General features: G+C 36.4%; 2 long non-coding RNA genes across 5 annotated transcripts; one reads left to right on the top strand and one right to left on the bottom strand.

The window, feature by feature from the left end:
* Positions 1-4,591: 4,591 nt before the first annotated feature.
* Positions 4,592-5,757, bottom strand: LOC125191655 (uncharacterized). The gene is made up of 2 exons (XR_007171198.2): positions 5,394-5,757; positions 4,592-4,896 (listed from the first exon to the last, which is right to left on the bottom strand). It is a non-coding gene; the product is annotated as an uncharacterized LOC125191655 (long non-coding RNA).
* Positions 5,758-5,846: 89 nt separating this feature from the next.
* LOC125196437 (uncharacterized) lies at positions 5,847-7,156 on the top strand. Of its 4 annotated transcripts, none has more exons than XR_007171893.2 (4): positions 5,847-6,170; positions 6,445-6,658; positions 6,734-6,806; positions 6,899-7,156. It is a non-coding gene; the product is annotated as an uncharacterized LOC125196437 (long non-coding RNA). The 4 variants fall into 4 exon arrangements; XR_007171892.2 differs by having other exon boundaries at positions 5,848-6,170; positions 6,452-6,602; XR_007171891.2 differs by having other exon boundaries at positions 5,848-6,170; positions 6,445-6,612.
* The last annotated feature ends 6,760 nt before the right edge of the window (positions 7,157-13,916 follow it).

Raw genomic sequence — 13,916 nt, 5'->3', positions numbered from 1 at the left:
CTGTGAAGATTTCACATCGAACTCCATAGAGATGATGTCTCCATATTTTTAGTGCGTGCACTACAGCAGCTAGTTCTAGATCATGCGTGGGATAGTTTAGCTCGTGGGGACGGAGTTGTCGTGATGCGTATGCAATCACTTTTCCATTCTGCATCAGGACACAGCCGAGTCCATTCTTTGATGCATCAGTGTAGACGACGTAGCCTGTTCCCGGTTCAGGGACCGCTAGTACTGGAGCAGTGGTTAGCTTCTCTTTTAGTAGTTGGAAACGTTTCTCACATTCTGGAGTCCATGAGAATTTGATGTTCTTTTGAAGTTGTTGCGTCATTGGCCTTGCAATCTTGGAAAATCCTTCAATGAATCGCCTATAGTAGCCAGCCAATCCTAAGAAGCTACGAATTTCATTTGGGTTGGTTGGCGACTTCCAATTTTGTACTGCTTCTATTTTGGCTGGGTCTACTCGGACTCCCTCTGCGGTTACGATATGTCCAAGAAAATTTACTTCGTCAAGCCAAAATTCACACTTGCTGAACTTGGCATAAAACTTCTCATGTCTGAGCGTGTCCAAGACAGCTCTTAGGTGTTCCTCGTGTTTCACCCTATCCTTCGAGTAGATGAGTACGTCATCTATGAATACCAAGACAAATTTGTCGAGGTATGAGTGGAAAGTTCTGTTCATTAAATCCATGAAAACGGCTGGGGCATTTGTTAACCCGAATGGCATTACTACAGATTCGTAGTGGCCATATCTGGTTCGAAAGGCCGTCTTAGGTATGTCTTCTGGCCGGATCTTCAGCTGGTGATAACCGGATCTCAAATCTATCTTGGAGAATACGCTGGCCCCCTTGAGTTGATCGAACAGATCATCTATCCTTGGTAGAGGATATTTATTCTTGAGAGTCAGCTTATTCAGTTCTCGATAGTCGATGCACATCCTTAGTGTTCCGTCCTTTTTCTTTACAAAGAGTACGGGTGCTCCCCAAGGTGAGACACTAGGCCGGATAAAACCTAGGTCCATTAGTTCCTGAAGTTGGACCTTGAGTTCTTCTAACTCCTTTGGAGCCATCCGATATGGTGCTTTTGAGATTGGGGCAGATCCAGGTTCAAGATCTATGGTAAATTCTAGTTTCCGATCTGGTGGTAATCCAGGAAGAGTTTCAGGAAACACGTCTAGATATTCGCGCACAACTTTCACATCTTCAGTTTTTCTCTCAGCTTCTCGTTCTTCCTTCAGATAGACAAGGTAGGCAGGATGGCCCTTCCTCATGAGAGTCGCGGCTTGTAGGGCGGAGATTACGGATTTTCGCTTCCCCATACTAATCCCATGAAAGCTCGTTGGTTCTTTTCCAGGGGACTGGAAAGAAATTTGTCGTTGATTGCATAAGATGGTGGCATGGTTTTCGGCTAGCCAATCCATCCCCAAGATTATGTCAACGTCTGACATTGACATGACACTCAAGTTGTTGGCTATGAGTTTATGATTTCCAAAAGAAAGTTCTACGTTCGAGCATAGGTATTTGATTTCCACAATGCCTCCTATTGGCGAAACTACTATAATTCTAGGTTCGGCTGGTTTTGTAGGTAGTTTTAAAGTATTCACGCAGAGTGCTGATATGAATGAATGCGAGGCGCCAGTATCAAACAGAAGAATGATAGGTATGTCAAGTAATTTTCCCATACCTGCCAAGTTCCCTTTGTTCTTCTCAGACTGGTTCCGGCTTAGTGCGTAAGCTTTGGCTTGTGATGGAAGGCTGGGTCGTTGTGGCTGACGATGTAGGTGTTGCTTATTTCCTTCCAGGGCATGCATTGCTCTCAGTTGTGGCCTTGCTCCCATCTCTGGAGGTTTGTTGGGACAGTTCCTTGCAAAGTGACCAGTCTTGCCACATGCAAAGCAAGTGTCAGTCCCTGCTTTGCAAATCCCCGTGTGTATCCTGTTGCACTTAGGGCAAGGAGGGAGCTTGGCTTGGTAACCTCCTACCGGATAGGAAGTAGGCGGTTTTCCCAATCCCGGAGCTTGGTTGGGAGTCTGCCATGGTTTCTTCGGTCCTTGAGCATTCTGGTTCCCTTCCCATTTCCTCTTATCCTTGAAGGGGTTAGGCTGGGCTTGAGATGGCGGTGGGACCACATTTGCCATAGGTTTTTCACTGGGCATTGCTGCCTCAATGTCCAGGGCTCGACTAAGGGACTCAGGGTATGTCAGTCCCCTGTGGCTTGCTAACGCCATCCTTATCTCGTACCTTAATCCAGTGCGAAATTTTTCAGCCATCTTCTCTTCTGTATCCACTTGATCAGGGACGTATCTTGACATTTCACAGAAAACACGATCGTATTCAGTCGCTGACATTTTTCCCTGCTTCAGATTGTAGAACTCCATCTCCTTCTTCTTGCGGTAGCTTTTTGGAATGTACTTATCATACACACTGGTCTTGAATTGCTCCCAGGTCATGTTTGCCAGTTGGTCGGGAGTCAAAACCTTCCTCCGTGCTTCCCACCAGAAATCCGCTGATCCAGTCAACTGGAAAGTCACACAAGTCATCCGCTCCTTGTCGGTACAGTGCAAGAGGTCAAAAATACGTTCTAGTGCACGTATCCATACTTCAGCCTCAGAAGGATCTCCCATTCCGTTGAATACCGGTGGGTTTTGTCTTAGGAAGACTTCTTCGATCCTTCGTTCCGGTATCCCCGCAGGAGGGGGCGGTGGGGGAGGTGATGGAGGTGGTGTGATGCCTTGCCACTCTTGACGTTCTCCTTGGACAGTTCGTGGCTCTCTTCTAGGCATTCTTCGGGGTCCTCTAGGCCTTCCACGTCTGGCTCTCATAGGAGGCATTCTGCTAGTTCAAGAAGGTCGTTTAAGCACTAGTTTCTCTTACGATAGGTGGTCGAGATTTAAAGGACACAATCTAAGGTATAATCATATATACATAACAATATTCTGGTATGTCTTAAAGATAGTAGGAACAAACATAATAGATATCATTCATAAGGTTGTCTTTGAAAAAGACTTTTATTACAGATCACATGCACACAAGACTATGCATAGTACGCCTATGCCGTCTATACTAAGGGGTACAGAATACAGATACTTAGGTTCCACGCTTCAAGAGCTACGATACAATCAAAGATAAAATAGAACAAAGCGTTCACATGGGGTTTATCTATAAGAAGTACTTGGACGAGGTACTAGCGTCAGATGGAGAGTTGCGATTTTCCTTGGACTTCTCCTTATTTTCTTCTTCTGGTTCTTCTTCTGAATCGTTTTCAGAATCGCTCTCTACATATATTTTTAGGCGAGAACCCTCACCCGGCTGGTATCGATCTTCGGATATCCCACTAGTTCGACGCGCTCCCCATTCTTCATAAGAATTCTTCTCTGGGACCACGTAGACACGATCTCGTGTATTTCCTTCTTCCTGCATTGGGGCCTTATCCTTTCGGTACCTCTTTCGAATTTTGCCAGAATGTTCTTCTGTCTTCTTTTCAGGTGGGGACTTTGTTGATGCAACCACCTTTGTTGTTTTAAGTGTGTCTCCTGCCCTATTTTGAGTGCGTCGCCACTGTGTGTAGCGTGATATTGAGGGTTCTCCTAGTAGAGTTCTCCTTGTTGGGGTCAGATTGCCCAATATTGGATACGTTCCTTGAGGTACATTCCGGTACACAATAAGGCAAAAGTGGACCTCTCCTAGGAATCGAGGAAATCCATTCACAGCGTCGTTGATGTAGTTTCGGGAAATCTGAATGGCCCACGTCTTCCATTTGTTGGGCAGTAATCCAATCAGACGTATTATCGCTTCGTAATGGGATACCCCATATCGGGTTGCCCTTTCCCAAAATATACGGGACTGAGCGAGAAAACTTCCCAAGTCTTCACCACAGTTACGGGCGTGCATCTCGTATTCTCGTATTATATTTTCAGGAGTCCTCCTTGGGGCATTGTTCCTTCCGGTTGTAGATCGGTTACGTGCCATCTACAAGAAGATGGTAATCGATCAGACTATATCACGAAGCCCTAATTCGAGGAAGACATTTTAGAGGGGCGTGCTTTCAAGTTTTCATTAATCGTCAAGGCGAGCAGGGAAATCGTTGTGCATTATCGAGGATTATCTTTATAGTGAAGTAACTGATTCAGTAATTCTTAAGGTGATTGCAACAATCCACTTGAAGAATTACCATTCCAAATAAATTCCCAGGACGAACTGGAGGGGTCACAAGCGGTCCCACTTAAAACCCAGACTCCTAGACAGAACTTATCTGCACAGTAGTATCACTACTTAGGTTCGTATTGCTTGGATTATTTTTCTCTTTCAAAGGTTCCACCCTTGAAAGATATTAGTCTTTTATTCTGTTAAGCCATAAAGAGCAAGTTATCTTTCGTACTGTACTTTCAAAAAAGTTACCTCGTTCAAGGTTGAGCGCGATGAGATGGGGTGCTGAATCTCTTACGTGATCGGATTTTGGTCTAGTGATACAAGTCTAGACTTAGGGTTCAAGGAAGACTCTCGGGTCCAGAGCAGAATCAACCATGCTCTGATACCACTCTGTCACGACCCAACTTTGCTAAGTATAACTAAGCTCATTGGATTATGACTTGGGATGGAATAGAAGGACAATCTTTAGATAAAAAGGATTTTCACACACAATACTCGCTTAATCAATACTCGATTATGCAAAATCGAGTTAAGGTTCTTACAATACAACATAGCACACATCAGAGTTTCTTTAGAAATAGGGATCTCAATTTATGGAATAAAACAGCGGAAGCGACTGGAACGCGGTTACATGTATGAAGACATGAACCTCCGAGAGTAGTACACACTAGTAGGGTAGATTTCTTTATTCGGCATACAGTAGTAGGATAAGATAGTTGATTCAGCACACTCCACTCCATCAGAGCTCAACCTGCACATTTAGAAATACATGCAGGGCTGAGTACAGGGGTACTCAGTGCACACGTTGCCGAAAAATACAATATATAAAAACAAATATTGTCAAGCCATCATACAAGTAATACTCGGGGTTTTTCTGAAAATGACCCAAGCTTACTAAATTCTTTTACTTTAAAAGTTGACTGATCAGTCTTAGTTCCTTCTGTAATTCGCCATATCTGAACTTTTCTTCTGGTGCCGGGAAAGTGGCCACTTTCCACGAGCACCGGACCGGCCAACCCTCTCGATGACACACAGTCCATGTGTACACTAGTCCGAGTAGGGACTCTCCCCTTGCTAGGACCCGAATTCGATTTCTTACTTTATTTGGCATAGCACATTCGGTATAACCAAACAGATAGGCATCATACATAAAACAAAACATTTAAGGCATGACAACATTATTTTCATAATTAATCATCATAAAACAATACTTTATACTTTTATCCATTGTAGGATAAGAAAGTGCACCTCGTATGCTTCTTACTCCGTATGACAATATTAACCCACTTGGAGTTAAATTCCTTGCGATGGACCTTGTCCAATAAAAGATAATAAACTATTTAGCTTCAAAGAAATAACAATAGCGGATGATATGCTCTTAGGATATGCATCCTATTTTCCTTCTCTCTTTCATAAACTCATTCACTTTAATTAAACCCGTAGATTTAATTATTGGTATTAATTAATCGAGAGATTAATTAATTTAATAAACTTGAGGATTTACATACAAACCCACTTACTCAAAATTAATTCAAGAGAATTTTATCTCGAGCGATTAATTCAATCATAAATAATGAATTCCAAATAAGGACTAATTAATTTTAGTCTAACACTCATTTGATATTTGAAAGGCCCAAAAGTCAAGGAAGCAAAATCATTATTTCAATTATCTACTGAGTCAAACTAGCTGCTATACGTAACTTCTTTCTTATCATCATTTATCTCTATTCTCTTCCTAACTCTCTCTCTCTCTTTCTTTTTCTTTTCTAAATTTTCGCCACACAAGGTGCAGCCTCGAGTTTCTTCACGATCGGGAATTCAAACAACATCCGATTGTCACGAAATTTTAACCAAAGGTAGAAGACTCATAAAGGATCATTCTTACCGAAGGAGATCAAATTTTAACGGTTAGATTTTCCAGAAATAATTTCGGAAGTGGCTGTCGGTTTCTACAGTAGCAGCGTCGATTTTCTATACGATCGGGGGTTCAAACGTAGTCCGATCGTTCTGAAATTTTAAAGGAAGGTAAAAAACTTATCTAACTTCATTATGACCGAAGGAAATTTCATTTGAACGGTTAGATTTTTCGTTATAAACTTCCGAAGGTGCTGGTCAAACATTTAGGAGTTTTTCCTACTTTTTATGTGATTCCAAGACTTTGCACAAGTAGTACGTAACTTAGGCTCAGCATGAATTGGCACATGAATTTGAAGATTGGTTATCTAGGAGCATGCTTGGTTGTGATTCTATGTTCTATATGAATTCATGCTAACATGACATGTTTATAACAACTTGAAAGGATTTAGCTCGTGGTTTGATAATCATTACCTCGAGAGGATGATAAGAGATTTCTATGACGAGACTTGGAATCCTCCTTCCTAAAGAGATTTGAACACTTGGGAACTTCTTCGTCTACTTGCTCGAAAATAAAAGTTTGGAAGTGAAAGAGAATTTTGGGTAGGCGTCGGTAATGGAAGCTGATACCTTCCTTTATACTCTAATTCTCTACACAAGTTATGGCTGTGCGTCTTTCTCGGTAAATTATCCCAACATCATCATTGTTTTATTTAATTTCATCACGTTTGCAGAAGTAGAGTCAAGGAGCTTGTTTGATGGCGGAGCTCCCGGGATGGTGCAGGTGGTAAAGAAGGTCAAGTCTAGGTACTATTCATCTCTTCCCCACTTCCTATTCTTTTTCCCATAGGTAGATATATATTTATTTTACTAATTACCGTGGTCATTTTCTTATGTAGGAGGTTTTTCTAAAATGGAAGCAGGAGTTACTAATCGCTCGCGATGTCGGACTTTCTTTTATCATTGTAAACATTCAAATACCACTTGTTATTTTATGCATCTAGATTAGTGCATCAAATATGTAATTAGAACGGGGTATTACATTGTGTAGACTAACAAGGTAGCTCGGTTAATAATATAATGATATTAGTGTAATAATGTAGCTCGGATATTACTAACACAATCATCCAACCTGAGGATTCAAGATCTTAGATTTACTTTGATTTTTTACAGGATTTCACTAACTGACCACAATGCACCTCTATAAGATTGGAATAAGAAAGTTAGTTTTGATATCGTAAAATTTAATTTAAGTACTCCATGTTGTGCCCTTTTTGATGCTCTCTTATCTTGATTAGCCAATTATCTCAAAAGAATTACTAATAGCCAATTTGTGAGTGATCACACTCAAGATTAATCATTGATTGGTAATCTGTCATAACTGTATACAAAACTGTCATTATAAACTTAATAAATGATTTGACAAATATGGTGCTCCAAATTGAAGAGGAAGGTTGGCCGTCATAATAATAAACTCTGCAAACTAACGCTTTTTAAAGTGTACAATGGCCAAAATATATGACGTCGTAGATTTATTCATATTTTGTGTCTTTATTTTGCATTGTAAGTCTATTTTTGGGTAACCTGATAAAAAAATGCCTAAAGTCCGATAATACATAAAAAACTGAAGACGTGTATGATGCGGAATTTTTTGGATTGAAGGATTGACTGAAAATTAACAAAATTTGTGGATTTTTTTACAATTTACCCTTGAAAAAGGTATTATGTGCATCTTAAATGTAACTTCATAAAATACCTCTAATAAATATAAAAACATAATTTAGAATAAACAAGTTTTCATGATATCGTTATTCAATTAAGTACTCCTTGTTGTGCCTTTTGACCTTTTCTATGCTTCCCTTCGTACTCAAGATTATGGAATATTATGGAATAGCCAATTTTTATGTCAATTTTGAAATAGCCAATTTTTATACAGAATTGTTATAGTAAACTAAATAAGTGTTGCGACAAATATGGTGCTTAACATTGAAGAGGTAGGTTATCGTGTCGTCATAATAATAGCCAATTTTTATTGAATATTACGGAATAGCCAATTTTTATACAGAACTGTCATAGTAAACTAAATAAGTGTTGTGACAAATATGGTGCTCAATATTGAAGAGGTAGGTTATCGTGTCGTCATAATAATAACTCTGCAAACTAATTGTATTTAATTAATTTAGGTGTCCAAGTACTATTAGACCATGTTTATCAACAACCACTCAATCCGACCCAACCATCCATTTTTTTAATATTTAATTAATTTCTATTTCCTCCACATCAGTAATATTCATCCAACCCAACCACACATTTTTTTTTATGATTTATCAATGACCACCCAACCACATCAATATATAATCATTTTTATATTATTTAATAATAATAATATTAACATATAAAATATTTATTATTACATAATAAAATTTATATAAAAACACAATAAATAAAAAATTAGAAATTATAAAATAAACAAATAAAAAATATAAACTACAATAATTAAAAAATGAAATTTAAAATACATAATTAGTGCTAAACTAGCAAAGAAAGCTAAAAAAAATACTCCATGAAATTGTATCAAAGAAGGATTATGGGAGGAGAAAAGATAATATTTTGTTATTCAAAATTATAGCAAATGTGGTCTCTATTTGTGGATGATTAACAATTATAAAATTTGGTATAACTTTTATAATTTTTGGACATAATATATAAAAGATATTTAAATTTAAAATAAAATATTTATCAACGAATGAGATTGTGTCAAATGGCACAATCTCATTGGCTGATGTAATAAACGGGGAGGAAGACCAGGCGGTCTGTAGTTGGCCTCAAAGGGACCTTGATCGAAGAGAGAGAGAGAGACCGTGGGTTTCATTTTTCTTTTCTAATTCCTAAATGACGTGGAAGTCGACCACTCCCTACCGATATATATGGTTTTATGGGTGATGCTAAACAACCACATTATATACAATCATACAAGGGTATAAAAATAAATTTACGTGTTAATTATATAATTAAATATTAATTGTAGTTAGTGGAAAAAATAAAAAGACTTTATTACCCTCTGCCTTATTTTCGTTTTTTTTGAATCTGCATCCTCATCATTTTATTTTCAAATTTGAATTAAAGATACATGCATTCATTACAATTTTTATAGTTCCCAAAAAAGTGAAAAATCAATACACAAATTTTGAATATCTATTGTAGCAGCCATCTTTAATATGATATTGTAGCAACAAGCCAACAGCCGTATGACAATATCTTTACTTACAATATTCTGAATTAATATTGCTATTACTCCCATAGAACGACCGTATAACCATTTAGAAAAGAGGGAAATTTTTTTTTTTGTCTACTAATTTTGCCAAGTATCATTTTAGATCCCGTGAATTTTGAAAATATTATTTGAAGTCCATCAACTATGAGTTAATATCATTTGAAGTATTTTTTTTATTATTTCTAAGTTTTTCTGGACGAAAATACCCTTAATAGTCAATACCTTAAAGGGTATATATTTTTACTAAACTTATCATATACTCATATTTTTTATAAATATCTTTACAATATAATTTTGACGAATTTTCGAAATATAATTTGATCTTCAATTTTTTTTATATTAAATTGGCCGACCAGGAACGGAGGCAGCAATGGTGGAGTCAGAGGAGGCCACTTTCTTTTAATTAGTACTCCCTCCGTTCCGCTTAAGATGACACGTTTTCTTTTTTAGTTTGTTCCAACTAAGATGACACATTTCCTTTTTTGGTAACTTTCTCTCTCCAATTAATACACTCAACCACTTTTTCTCGCTCCTATTAAAATATCCATCTTTCTTTATCTCTCTACTTTAATACTTACACCCATCTTCTCTCTCTCAAATTAAACACTTTAACAAATACTCCCTCCGTCCCAGATAATTTGGGACACTTTGACTCGGCACGGATTTTAAAAAATCTTTGGGAAAGTGAGTTGAAAAGGTTGATGGAATGTGGATCCTACTTTTAAAGTATTAGTTTTATAATAAAATGTGAGTATGAATGAGTTAGTGGAATATGGGGTCCACTACCAAAAATGATAAAAGTGAAGTGGGACAAATTATGTGGGACAGCCTGAAATGGAATACTGGATTGAATTATCGGGGAAGGAGGGAGTAACTCCTAAAATCCCGTGCCGACTAAGCAATGTGTCATCTTAGTCGGGACGAAGGGAGTAGTTGGGCCAGCTTGGATTAAAGGATGATAATATTTTGGGCTGGAATTAAGACTTTCTTGTGAGTGAATTAATTCGCAGAATTTTGTGAAGGTGAGCGGCCGCCGACCGACGAAGCCTGCGACCGCAAAGAATGAAAAGAGGTATAGAAGAGGCAATCCTTTTTTTTTTGTATTGAGTATCTCTAATATTATTTTGTCCTCAAATATCATTTTCCTGATTTTGTATATTTTTTAAATAACACATAATTTCTTAAATATAAAAATCATTATCTCCTCATTATATTGTGTTACTCCCTCCATTCCTTCATAGTTGAGTCATTTTTCTATTTCGGGAAGTTTCCTCATAGTTGAGTCATTTCCATATATAGTAACTTTTTCATCTCTCTTAATTTACTATCTCTTACTTTATTCTCTCTACTTTATTCACTTTTTACTTTATTCTCTATACCTTTTTCTCTTTCTTACATTTTTATCTATTATTTAACACACTCAACATTCATTTCCTAAACTCCGTGCCGAAAAGTTCCGCCTCAACTATGAGGAAACGGAGGGAATACTTTATTATTCACTACTAAATTCACAAATCTATATTTTATAGAATCAGGGGAATGATGAATTGTTAACTCATCATTTAATTATTAACTATAACTAATTTAAGGTCATAGGAACTAATTTAAGGTCATAGGATTTTAGAAAATGTGTGGTCTACAATTTGCCACGTGTAATTTTTGTTTTTATTAATTAAATTGAAAAAGATAAAAAAAAAACTTCAAATTAGGATTTTGGATGAAAATGTTAATATAGTGTTTCGAAAATATCAATACAATGTTTTGAGAATGTCAACACAATGCTTTAAGAATGTTAACTCATTGCTTATATTGACATTCTACATGTATTATATTGACATATTTTATATAGTATGTTGACATTTCTGTGGTACGAAAAAATTAAAAAATTTCGATTTTTTTTTCAAATTTTGACGTCGGAACATATGCATGTAGGATATCGTTGAAATCCTTATAAATTATCTTTAATTTGATATATATTATATGAATTTAAAGTTTTGGGATTTCTTTTAAAAATTAGTTATAACTAATTTTGTAAATAATTGACATTAATACCTTTATTGATATTTTTTGTGCATAATATTAATATTCAGGATTGAATGATCTTCACCTTTAATTTCAAAATCTAATGCCTATCATTTAGTTGTAGTTAGCAATTTAAAGGTGAGTTAGCAATATAAGAACCATATTTCAAATACAAATTCTTTTACCTCGGTTAGAGAACTATACTTTTCTTTGTAAAATATTTATATTTTATTTTAATTATTTACAATTTGTGGTCAGCGACGCAGGCGGTGAACCCATCTATCACAAATTTGTTTCTCGGTCGAGAGGTGCAAGTAGGGAGGCTGCTCGATTTGGGGGAATATCGCCGAGAGAAAGGGAGCGAGAAGCGCTCTCCGGCGGCGGTGCTGCGTGTTGTCGGTGTGAGAAAGAAGAAGAGAGTAGATGGAGTCTTCTGTTCTAGGAATTTTGATTTAATTTGGGAGAAAGAGGGATGTAAGAGAGAGAAAAAAATGGAGAAGGAATTTTGGTTCTCTAACTTCAGTAACAAATTGTCGAGAGAGAGAAGGGAAAGAGAAATTTAGCCTCTGATTTATGGATTTTGAGAAGAAAGAGGGAGGAGGATGGGATGGAATTAGTAAGAGTGTCCACAGTAGGGGAGCCGCGGCCGGGCCACGGGAGAGCCGCGAGGCTCCCTATAGTGACTGGGGCGGGGGGGTTGGACGTGGGCGCGCCACAATCGTGGCCCGGCCGCGGCTCTTGGGCGGGAGCCGTGGCCCTCCTATTGTATTGGCCACGAGCCGCGGCTCTTCATATTTTTTGAATTTTTTTTTTTTAATTCTATAAGTATACACATTTTTTACCTCATTCCTACACAAATTCTATAAATATACATGTTTTTAATTAAAATATACACAAAATGAAAAAAATAAATTATTTGGTGGCTTGGCCATGTCCTTTATAGTGGGAAACATGAGCATTGGTGGCCCGACCACAATTTTGTGGCATGGCCACACTTTGTGGCTTGGCCCAGCCAACTATAGTGGACACTCTAAGGACTAAGGAGAGAGAGAGAGATGATGTTCTTTTACTGAAATAATTGATCCACCAACAATTTAGATTGGGCTTCAACTGGGAATATCCAGACTCCTGATATGATAACTCTTTAAAGTCCTATATTAGTTGATATTCTCTAAATATTTTTAAAAATACTCATTATTTGAAAAATATACAGTTATATAATTCAATGCTTGGATTTTTCCTTTTTGAAATTTAGTCGCACATTTTCTTTTATTTGTACTACTATATCTTTCGAACTAGTAACTCATTTGTCGAATATGAATGTTTCATTTAGAGTGGGTTAGGAGGAGTACATTTCTTTTTTTGTTACTCCTATTATTAATAAATATTGTGAATACTTATTGTAATTAAACATCTATTCTTAACTATATACTCCACCCGTCACACAAAAGATGTCACACTTTCCTTTTTAATTTGAATATTAATGCCAAATAATAAAATAAAATATATTTTCACGTACATTTGAAAACGACATAATAATTTAATTAATTTCTAAAAGTTTGATAAAAGCAATAAAATTAAAATTTAAATAATGAAATGACCTCATTTTGGTACGTGGCCATGTTAATTTTGAGCCAAAGTTGTTTGGGTTGTGAATGATTTTCATATTATAAAATTTTAATCCTAACATCCCAATAAAATTACATGGTTATTCAGAACAATCCGCACATTTAAGATTAAATTGACATTCTTAGACGGATTGGCTATTAGACAAACACTCTTGTTATACAAACGCACATTTTCGTCTGTGCAGTCATTTTGTGATGCGTTTAAAATATTAATTGTGCTGATTATGTAATTTTATTCAGCACATCTCACTTTAGGAATTTGAAATAGATATGTGCAGACAAAAAGGACTGGGCTATGCATTTATTTGTTGTCCTTAAACTTGAGACTTGAGATAACTAGACAAATATTGGAATTAGTATAGGATTTAATTTGTTGATGGTAAAGAATAAATTTCTAAAAGTTTTATGCATGTATGATGTATCCCAAGGCATGAAAACATTAAGATAGAAATTATAGATGGGGAGAAATGCCATTAAAATGAATTAGTATTAAAATTTTATTGCTTTACTTATTTAAACCGATTAACCGATGTGTTTTGTCGATAATTGGCTAATCGGGTTGATTATGGTCAAGTGTTTGGACTAATTTCTTAGTTGATTAAATAAATTTAATTATTAATTGAACTGATCAATTACATACATTAAAATTATCTAATAATTTAAATGAATTTTTACAAAATCAAAACATTTAAACCATTTTAGCCTTTTCTTTTGTCTCATCTGCTGCATCAAAACAAAAGTAAGAGAATAAAAAGGGTAGGCCATCGTCCTCTTCTTTCGTCTCATCTGCAACTCTATTTTCGTCTTATCTGCAACTCTAAATATTCAATCTATGCAACTCCAATTTAAATTCTTACCATCAAATATTATAAAATGTACTCCCTCCGTCCCAAAATATTAGAACTCTTTCTTTTGGGCACAGGAATTTAGGAGATAGTGTAAAGTGGTGTAAATGGAGTTGGTAGTAAAGTAAATTTTTACCATAAATAGAAA

The sequence above is a fragment of the Salvia hispanica genome, chromosome 4 (genome assembly GCF_029641045.1).
Source record: "Salvia hispanica isolate PSC_SH4W2 chromosome 4, Shi_PSC_v1, whole genome shotgun sequence".
NCBI classification, from domain to species: domain Eukaryota; kingdom Viridiplantae; phylum Streptophyta; class Magnoliopsida; order Lamiales; family Lamiaceae; genus Salvia; species Salvia hispanica.
This window is presented reverse-complemented; position numbering and strand designations above follow the sequence as displayed.